Raw genomic sequence first — 11,953 nt, forward strand, 5'->3', positions numbered from 1 at the left:
CACAACGCGTTTTGGGCTGCTGCTTAAATTTGAATTTAGAATCGTCTTTAGGGGCCAAACGGAACACAAAAACAACTTTTTTTATCTTTGGTACATGTTTTAAATTATGTTCTGTTGTGATTTATAACATTTTTTTCGAATTTAAAATTTTAGGCAAGTTCCCTATTATTGTCAGCTCTAATTTGCCAATGGTTGGAATGTATAGGCAAACGTGATCTGTGTTTAATAACGGATAAATTAGTTTTTTAAATGTTACTCAATTAGTTAAATAGATAAATTAGATAAATGGACATTCGCGACCAAATCGAAATTAGACTAATTGCGGAAGTAGCCGTACCTGTCTGTATTATCATCCACGGAACATTTCGCACGGAAAGATGTCGGACGTAGGACATCTACCAGTATATTTCTGACGCTTCCGTCTATTAAAATTAAAATGGTCTATTAGGAGCCGTGGAAAAATGCCGTACTAACCAGCACCGCCTGGACGCGACAGACGCTAAGTCAGTCTCAAATTTTCATCGAACGCCGCGAAGAAAAATTAATCGAAAGAAAACCGTAGACACCAGTTACGCCATAGTCGTTCTGGTACTGTCTTGTCTGATAGAAGACTGTTCGACAGAGGCGGAGGATGAAAAGGAACTGAGTGGGACAAATACATTGGGGAAGCTATACTGTAATAATATATTTTTTAAATTTATTGTTTTATTTGTTATAGAGGCACTACTCTGGTCTGATCTTTTTACTTTATCGGCCTTTCTTACCCTCTATCCTAATCCTTCGTTGTCGTACTAGTTGCTGAAAAATGTATCATTCTCCTCGTAATATGTGCCCTTGCAGTCTTCTTACTTTTTATTTAATCAAAAAGTTTTCTGTCCTCGCTCCTTCTCGATACTTGCTGAGAAGCTCGCTCTTCTCAATACATACATACTTCCATGTTTCTGACTCTGTCCGTCCATGTCTATGATATTCTAGCGACATTTCAAAGACCTCTAGTTTGTTAATGGAGCTGACCTTTAACGTATATGCTTCCATTTCGTACAAGAGAACAGGCCAATCGTAACATTTTAGCATCTTTTATCTCAGGTTGAAATCCAACTTGTGATCAGTCAGAAATTTACAAAGCCTCAAAAAAGCATTTCTGGCTTGTTCTACTCTGGGTCCCAACATTAATTTAAACTGCCTAACTTGTTTTTAACCTTAAAACCTTAAAACCTTACTTCGTTTTTAATTGAGAAAACTGTTGTAGTTATTGTATTATTAGTACGTGTTTTATATTATCGAATGCTTTCCAATAATCGACGAAACAGATTAAAACATCCTTTAAAAAACTCTCAACATGAAGTAAAAACCACTTCTATGTAATAGGTATATTTATTAAAAATTTTAAAAATCCCAATGGGTTGAATAAAATATGTCTAATTCAGAACGTTTTCGGACCTATCAGTCCATCATCAGTGAATTCAAATACTTGCTAAATAGTCCCAGAACCAAGCAATGGTTGAAATTAGAATTCAATCTACATTATGTTGAAGTATTATTGATCAGGCTAAACGGCGATGTTAAAAGATATAACCTCCGGGAACATGGTGAAACTCTATCAAGAAACTTAATCAACCATCCCAGGCCAACGTTGACTACCAAGTCAACGTTGTCTTGGTAGTCAACGTTGGCCTGGGATGGTTGATTAAGTTTCTTGATAGAGCTTCACTATGTTCCCTGAGGTTATTTAGCAAGTATTTGAATTCACTGATGATGGACTGATAGGTCCGAAAACGTTCTGAATTGGACATAAAGTCCATTTTTGAAATCAAACTTACTCCAGTCACTGACCTCTTCACATTTCTTAAATAATTTATGAATAGTGTGTAGTATTCTCAAAAAAAGTTTAAAAAGTGACTCATTAGACTTATTGGTCATTGGTCCTTGCAGAAGTTCGCACGTGGTGTTAAAAGATAGTGTACCGCAGATAAGGTAAGGTTGTAACCAGTCTTCAATGGTCATGCTAATTAATTGTAGGTACTTTTCACTGATTTTATTTAACTCTTGATGTTTTATATTATATTGATAGCTGTGACACCGTGTGCTTTGTTATCTGAATATTTTGTAGTGAACTATGTATTTTAGAATTTTAATGTAATTTTTCTCTTTTAGATGAGCTTCTGGTACAAGCATAACATCAATTTTCTTCTCGTCGAGAAAAATTTTTATTTCTTGGATATGCTGCGTTAGGCCATTTGAGTTTCGGACTTTCGGTTAGTTTAAGTGTGTTGAATTGGTGTGTTTTGGAAATGATAATGGTAAGGAGATTAAGCATAGTGTCTAGATTTGGCTTGAGTTGGTTCTCGTCATGATAGTGCCTTCTTTATCATATCAAGCTGATCAAGCCTTTTTTATATATTTGCACATATGGGTATCTTATCTCCCTTTTACAATTTCGACAAAGCTGTCCCAGTACCTTGGTTCTGCAACAATATTAACGAACTCCTTATCCAGTCAGCTCTGGAATTTCTCCCAAGCTGCTTTTTGGAAGTTGAAGTTGTATCTTTGTCAAAATTGTACTTCCTGTTGCTGTAGGGCGTACCTAATCAAGCATATGAGTGCTGATGAGGCTCTTTTGAGCACTGACGTGTTATAGGTACGTTATCTGAGGAAGTGAAGGTCAGAGTTTATCCTCTGTGCTATCTTCTACTATTAAAAAAGGCAGGTAGATTATTATCATGGATGAACTCTAACTTCGTTATCACCCATGTTCAGCTCACCCAATGACAGCTTTTCCATTTTAGTCGCCTTAGAGATAGTCCCACAGGATATTGCGGCTATTAAAGTCTCCGATATGAAGAATTCTAAAAATTCGATATGATTATATCGTAGAGTTCATCTATATAACATATTAAACCGGGTTTATAGCGTTCTACGCCTTTCCTTTTGTAATCGCCATTCCTTTCTATTGTGGCAGTCTTCCTCTCTTAAGTTTTTTTCCGACATCGCTGTGGAGATACCCTTTATCCATGTAGTTGCTGGTTTTCCTCGTTTTCGTTTTTCTGTGGGGCTCCATTGTAACACTTTTTTGGGATTATTCTTTCCTCAATTCATCTTACGTGTCCGTACCATACTAGCTGTTGTTGTTCGATGCCATCTGATTGTTCTTTATATTTTCATTTGTTGTCTAATGTCGCCCTTTCTTATGTGTCCTAGTCTAGATCTTTTTCTTCTGACTTTTTCCAAAAATCCATCTCAGTGACTAGTAATTTATTTTTGTGTAGAAGTCATCTTATTTTTATAAATTCTTGTTTGTATGTATTTGGCTTTATCTTATTTCATGACTTTTGCAGACCAACAATCACTACGCCTATGTGTATCTAACTGGCAACCGAAAAATCACTTTGGTACTTTATTAGTGTGTACCGTTTCATATTAATTTTCTATTAGATGTATTAATCTTGACTACTCGTAACTCATTTTTCTATTAATGAGATTTGTACATTTAAAAAGGCATTTAATGATACCCTTATGATTAGTTAGCGGTAAAAATTAGCAGCAGGTTAATAAGTTAAAACACGATTTTGTTAAATAATGTAATTAACTAAAGAACTTTTTTAACTATATTATCTTAATTAAGGTTTTATTACTGGCGCTTTAGTTTTTTTATGAGAAATGTTTTACTTATTAAACGGTTTGTACAATAGGGAACTTACATAAAATTTTAAATTCGAAAATAATACTGCAAATTGCAACAGAAAATAATTTAAAATATTAAAAATAAACTTGCTTCTCTCTTTCGTTTACCCCTAACAACGATTAAAATCAATAGGGTGCATATAGATTTTCACTTCGGAAAAAATCAAACAAGATAGAACTTTTTGTAATTTCATTAAGAAATGTTTAATAAACAACATATCAAAAAGTTCTACTCGAGAAGTGGGTGCTTCATTTTTTATTAAACAATAAATGAACTACGAAGTTTGATGTTTTTTTAAATAACTCCGAAAATATAAATTTTAGAACAAAACTGACTTGACCATTGAAAAAATCAGAAAATTTTACAAAAAAAACCTTATATAGAGAATTTTCTAAAATTAAATCTGTATCTTCTATAATTTTTTATTTATAATGCTAAAGTCACCCTTCTCGCAAACATTGGCGCACTGTAAACTAGCGTACGGCGAAGTGCACGGTTGAGTTATTTTAATGTAATTCTTTAACTAATGGATCAAATGAAATTTTACAAATTGAACCTAAAAGAAGAATAATTAAGCTATCTTATGGTTATAATAAAAAGAAATAAAATATATAGGCATAAGTACGGTGGGGGCGGAAAGTGACATGAATTTTGTTTAAAAATGATTTAAAAATGTGTAACTAGTACAATTTTTCCTATAAAACCTTCAATTTTGCACAACACCTTTCAAGCATCGTAATAAATGATGTTTCATTCAAAAAAAATCTCAAAAATTTAATTCAAATGATATGACGTCTTAAAAAATGTAATTTTTGAAATCTTCGTAGTTTAAAGAATTACCACCATTTTAAGACGGTATTACTCAAGTTTGAACAGATCTATTACAGTTTTATAAGTGCTTTTTTAAAGCTTAGGATGTAATCTTTAAAATACACTAAATTATTTTACTTTAGAAATGAAATAGACTATTTCTTTTTGAGAAAATTAAGAAAGATAACAAAAATGTAATACAAAAACCGAAAATTACCAGCTAAAAAAATGTTTATATAAAGTGATAAAAACTTTTTTCTGTAAAACTTACCTAAAATACATTTAACAATAAACTTCAACAATAATAAATGTTCAGCAAAAAATTTTTTTTAGCTCTTATACAGTATGTATGCGTAACTTGGAACCTATTGATAACTTTTTTATTATCAGTTTTACGAAAAAAAGTTATTCTTTATAAAAATTTTTTTCATCGTATATAATCTAAGATGCAATCATCAAATATCAAATTTAATGAATTTTATACGAAGTATGTCAAAAAATGTGAATTTCACTCAAGAGTAAAGTATCGTTAAATTTCACAATATCGAAAATTGTTATTAAGATAAGTTGTTTGGAATTAAAAAATTTGTTTTAGTGTTCAATTACATCCTTCTAATTGAAATATTGTGAATAATAAAGGCACTTAACTTTTAAGAAAAATTCATATTTTTTACATACCTCGTATAAAATTAAAAAGTTTAATATCTGATGGTTGTATCTTAGATTTTTAGACATTTTATGAAGAATAACTTTTTTTCGTAAAAGTGATAATAAAATAGTTATCATAATTGTAATAAAATGATGATTAGTATCCGTAATTTGAGAAAAAATTGAAAAAATTTTTTCGATTAGAATAATGTAATTGTATATTTAAACATAGTTTTTAATTTCAAACAACTTTTCATAATAGCATTTTTGATATTCTCTTTAACGAAATTCATATTTTTGACATAACTCGTATAAAATTGATAAAAGTTGATATCTGATGGTTGAATTTTAGATTTTTGACTATCCAGAGCATTTTATGAAGAATAACTTTTTTTCGTAAAATTGATAATAAAAAAGTTTTCCATGTGGTTCCTAGCTTCGTAGACATACTGTATAAGAATTTTCAAATTGCAATGCCATATTCCGATTCAGTATAATCAAAAACAAAATACAAACATATTTGATCAAAGTAAAATGATGAATTTAACGATATTTTTAAAATTATTAATACAAAACAATTGTTATTGTTTAAACAATTAACAAACAATTAGCGGTAAAATCCGCGAGTAGAACTTTTTACTTTAACATGTATATAAACAAACAAAAAAATTTTTAGAAAAATATAAGCTTGTTTGAATTTTTCCGAAACAATGCATGTTTTCGTTCGAATTGCACTGTCCCACAAGAGAAAATTCAAATTATAGCAGCCAGTCCAAAACGCGCCCTCATTGGACCTGACGTCATAAAGTTAAAAATGTACAAGTTCCGTGCCATTAATTCATTAAGTTTGATTTTTGTTTACTTGTTGTCAATTTATGGTGTATCTCATTTTTTATAAATCTAGATACTTAATTGCTGTGAACTATATTTTCGTATTCCTTACTGATAATCAAATAGGTACAGTGGAACCCCGATAAGTCGGCCCCCGATAACCCGGAAGTCCGGCTAACCCGGACCGATTTTCATCAGATAAACATTTTGATTTTCAGTACATTTGTATTTTGACAACGACACCCGATTTGGGCGTCAAAACGTTAATAAAATTATTTTTCTATTTAATTGTGGCTTGTTTTCCATCAAAATAGTTATTATCAGATAAACATTCCAACAATAAAAACGTATGTAATATAATATTTGAGAGATAATGTGTATTTGTGTAATTTGAACTATACGATAGTAAAAATGACTCATGGCACACGCCGGCACAAAACAACAGGCACCTGTCTATAGTATTCCTTTACATATTTATTTCAAACTGTCTTAGCATTGTTTAAAAAAGACTAAAAGACTATTAAAAAAATTCTTTTTTAAACAGCGGTCTTTAGTTTTCACTGTTCTTAAATAACATAACATCGTTCCGATTGTGGTGACTGTATTGTGTGTAGTACAGTCTTGTATTGTTCGCTTCCGTTTATGTTTGCGTGTTTTTAGTAATTTAGATGTGTAGTGTAGAGGTACTGTGCATATTTATATATATTTCATGTTATTTCAATTCATGGTATTTGCGTATTTTATTAATTTTTACCATATTCTCCGGCTGACTCGGATTTTCGATAACCCGGATCGGCCGCCGTCCCGATTAATCCGAGTTATCGAGGTTCCACTGTATTGTGAAAATTACTTTCTTTTCTTTGCTTTAGGAAGAACTTAAAAAGTTGTGACTGGCTGAATGGCAAAAGCCTGTGCCAAAAAAAAAACTATATTTTCATAATGTGAATAATTTCATAAAGTGAATAGTTGCGATTAAAATCAAAATTGCCGAATTGATATCAAAGCTCTGACGGAAAAATGGAACCTGAAGAAGAAAATAATTTAGCACTTTGAATTTTGAAATTATATTTTGAAGAAAAATTTGTATAATAAAGAAGTTAATGAAAAAACAAAAGATGTAGATCTTTGAAACACACTCAGTGATCAAAAGATCCACAGGTACTGGTTTAACGACCACTCGTACGAAATCAAACAAATGAAATAGAGAATGTGGAAAAGGCGAAGGTTGAAGAGGGCGAAACACATTTCTAAGAACTGGTGTTTGGATCTTTGATTCTATTCGAAAAATTTTTCCCAGCCAGAAATAGGGGATGTGTGAGTTATTCGTAAGGGGATTTTTCCACATTCTCTATTTCAAAGAAGTTAAAACGTTAAACGTAAAACTGCTCTGTAAGTAACTATAGATTCATTGTATCACATTGTATAACTTGATGATAAAACAATTTTCTACAACAACAGTTGAGTATGTACTCGTATTAGCAAGCATTATTTCAGCTGATATATGGTTTCTTCAGTTTCATAACCTGGTAGTTCAAAGAATAAGAATTGAAATCATACGTGCACTTTGACAAAATATATATATAATATGTGCACAAGAAGCATATAATATGTCAATAGCCCTATTGCAAGTGTTTTAGCTTGTATTATACTTATACTGCAATTTAAACACAAAGCTCTAGAAACATAATAGGTAGAAAAATAACCTGATGAGCTGTTTGAAAAACTGAGGTAATACATAAATAGTTTAGGAAAAAAGTAAATAAATAAACTACAATATAATTACAATACTTATACAATATTGCGGTTACGTTTATGGATATGTTACCGGCCGCATATTTACAAATGCTCCTATACTACGGCACCAGAGTGCTGAAATCGGTTAGCCTTTGAAATACACTATTACGCTACAAACCCTCATTAATTTAGGCACCTATTAAATTATAAGACATCTATTAAATTATGGTGTCTTAGTTTTTATTGCAATGAATAGTATTGTAAGTATTGTATATTTATATTTCAATTTATAGTCATATTATTATAGTTTCAATTTCAATTTATAGAAAGAAACAAATATAGTCATTTGAGTCAGATAGGTGGGAATATAACAAAACTAATAAATTGAGGTAAAAATAAAATAAAAATCTGTGGCTAACGGACCCGCATCCAAGCCATTTTTTCACACACACACACACACACACACAACATTCGCTTATAAGCATTTCATCCTTTTGAAATCATCAGAGCGACCTGTAGTAGGCTCTCTAAACTCTAAAGAGTTTGCTATGGAATAAACTTAAAAACAACTTGCTAGTTTTCACAATCATAAACTTGTCAGGATGACACGTTCCATAATTAAAACTTCAGATAAATAAAGACATCTGTCCCAGTGTTCCCACACATCAAAATTTGTCCGACTAGACACCGTTAAGCTATTAACAAATTTTCAGCTTGCTATTCTTCTTCTTTTAGTGCCTATTTCTTTCGAATATTGGCGATCATTCTGGCTTGCTATTACTAAACTTTTTTTGGTACGCGGAATTCAGGATCCAGGCCTAATACCTTTAACTGTATAAAATACGAAAAACTTCATAATAAGTTAATAGGCCAGCAACTGTAGGCCTTGGAGGCGTATGATCTATAATCGAACCATCAGTTGGCAGATGTCAATTTTCGAATCGTTTTAATAACTAACTAGTATATTTATGTAAACAAGCATCATCCAAACTCAAAGTATTTGATTTATTCAGTTCGTAGAAAAAGAACCACAACAGAATCTTGTTTGATTAACTGTCAATCCAAAATGTGCGTAAATATTTGTCGGAGACACACAGTGTTTTTCTTTATTACTCCGAAATAACAAAATCCATAAATTCATTGAATTAATCTTTGAGTCGGGACACTTTGACCTAGACTGTCAATCAAAAACTGTTTTGAATGTGAGTTTCGTAACTTGTGTGCATCAATAAGCGATGATTTTGCAAACTGCGAACTATGGAATGACTTCTAGTTTTTAGTTTTTTGTATAAACACTGAACTAGACACACAGCTACTAAACGATGAAACTCAGAGAAAGGCAATATAGCCGTTGTCCACCAGATCCAATTTACCTGCTTTATTCCTAAAGTACTAAAAGTTAGTCGTCGTCTCTGTGTTTATATACTGTAAAAACCTGAGATACAGGATGCAGCCAGAAAGCAGTTTATTAGCGAAAAGTCTTAGATTTAAAATATTGTTTATTATATTTTTAATTTCAATTATTCTAATTGTTTAAAAAGTAGTAAACTTTGTATCTGGGGCTTTTCGTTGTTTTCCTCGTATTGCGAGAGATGTCGCTGGATTGCGTCTCAAAAGGTGGAATCATTGCATCGCGATGGTTCGCCTTAAATAGGCAGGGTTGTTAATGTTTGTTTCAGAGTTGTGACTGCATAGCTCCACCGAGGACGCATGGGATGCAGAAATAGCTATCTGGAGATGGTGGTCCAACTCTGAATCAAATTAAAACAAAACTGCCGTTATCTCTCGTTATCTCTTTTACTAAAAGTTACTCTTGCTTTACGTCGGTAAAATACACCGTTTTTTTTAACTCTTTTCAAATTTTATTCAAATTCAAAAAACGAAATATTTTCAAATCGATTTTTCTAGAAAACGGTGTATCCTACCGACTTAAAGGAAGAGTAATTTTTAGTTCTAGAATACCTGACAATTTAATAATCCAGTGTCAAAAATGTTTAAAAGTTAAAGACAAACAAGTTATGCGATAAAATAACCGTTGCCCTACCCAAAAGGGACGCCTATGACCGGTACTAGAAATTCGCAATTTATGGAATCGATTTATCTCTGGAAGGTAAAAGGATTTACAAGTTTTCGTTTTTCTAAATAGAAGGGTTCTTGAGGTATTTAAAAAAAAACTAATTAAAAACTTCAAAGAACTCTAGTTCCCTTCGGAAGCATTTTCGGACTAGGTGATTTGGGTTAAACCGTAATACTTTGAGCCCAGGAAATCTAGAGGTAAAATATTTCCAATTATTAATGAAACACCCTATATATAAACCTCTAAAACCTTAACTTTTGCTGCAGTAAATTAATTGGTAATTTTTAATTATTCACAAGTAAAGGTCGAAAACATTTTTGGTCTTATCGGACTATTATTAGTGATACCTACTTGTTGACGCATTTGCAAAAAGCCACTTAAAAAACGGTATAAAGACCTTTAATTTACATTTAAAACATTAAATTAACTTATGATTAAACGACATAATGTTGATGATTATGGATTTTTAACTAAAAGGGAACATAATAAGCTTCTTCTTCTTCTTCCTTTTTGTGTTCGTTCCACTCCTGTTTCCGTTTTGTCACCCATCCATTTATGTCTTCTACATTGCATACTCTTCTTAATTTAATATGTTTTCGCTTCTCTCCCTATCCAACAGACTTTTCCCTGATATTCGTCGAAGTATTTTCAACTCTGTTGTTTCTAGTAGTTGTCTCGTTTTAGATGTGTCAGGCCTTGTCTCCGCCGTGTATGTCAATAATATAGGTCTAATTGTTGCTTTATAGATTCTTGATTTTGTATCTTGTCTTAGGTGTTTGTTCTTCCAGATTGTGTCATTAAGAGATCCCGCCGCTTTACTTGCTTTTAAGCTTTGTTGTAGTACTTCTTCTTCAACATCTCCGTACCTAGTTATATCTATTCTGAGATATCTAAACCTTGCTTCCTGCTTTATTATTTTCCCATCAATTTCGATTTTACATCGTAGTGGGTATTTAGATGTTGTCATACATTTGGTTTTTTCTGCTGATATTATCATATTGTATTTCTTGGCTGTTGTATTGAAGATGTGTGTTAATCTTTGGACATCGTCTTCTGTCTCAGCGATTAATGCGGCGTCGTCTGCATAACATAATATTTTGATTTCTTTGTTCCCTATTCTGTTACCATGATCTTTACGTGTTGCTTCTATTATTTCGTCCATTATTATATTAAATAGCAGTGGGCTTAACGAGTCACCTTGTCTGACTCCGCTTTGTACTGGTATAAACTGCGTTAGTTTTTCATTTATCTTTGCCTGTATTCGATTATGAAAGTAGATGTTTTCGATGGTTTATATAATATTGATTGGTATGTTTCTTCTATATAATAGGTGTAAGACGTCTTCGACGTGGATGCGATCGAATGCCTTTGTCAGGTCTATAAAACATAGATATGTTGGTTTATTGTACTTGATGGCCTTTTCTGTGATTTGTCTTAGTACAAATACGGCGTCTATCTTGTTGCGAATCCTTGTTGTTCATCTGATAAAGTTATTAGTTTATTGATTTTGTAGGTTATGACTTTTGCGGTTAGCTTAAGTGCGGTGTTCAATAGATGTTGATGACCTCTATAATTGTTGGGCTCTTCTATATCTCCTTTCTTGAACATTGGTATCATTATGCTGTTTTTCCATGCGTCTGGTATCTTGCAGTGCAATTTTAGTTTTTGTATAAGTTTTGTCATCTCTAGGGTTATACTTTCTCCTCCGTGTTTTAGAAGCTCGTGGTTTATTCCGTCTGGTCCTGGTGACTTTCTATTTTTGAGTGAATTTATGGCTATCTCTACTTCCTGAAAACTAATTTCTATTTCGTGTCTTATTCAGGTACGTTATTGTGTTGATTATTGTCAAGTATGTATCTTTCCCATTCGTTTGCTGGTATGTTATTGTATTCCTTCAATTCTGCAATTTCTTTCCGTTGGTTTCTTATGAATCTCCATATTTGTTTTTGTGTACCGTAGAAGTCGCTTTCCATCCTTTTTGTAAACAGTTCCCAGTGTTATTTTTTTTTGGTCTTCTTACCAATTGCTTTGTTTCATTTCGAATTCTTGTATAGGTGTCTCTGGATTCTAGAGTACTTTAATGTTTTATACTTCGTGTAAGCCTCTTGTTTGTCTTTACATTTTTCTTTTATTTCTTTTCTGAACCATGGTGTATTGTTGTTGTTTCTTTT

Source organism: Diabrotica virgifera, chromosome 8, assembly GCF_917563875.1.
Source record: "Diabrotica virgifera virgifera chromosome 8, PGI_DIABVI_V3a".
Taxonomy (NCBI): Eukaryota; Metazoa; Arthropoda; class Insecta; order Coleoptera; family Chrysomelidae; genus Diabrotica; species Diabrotica virgifera.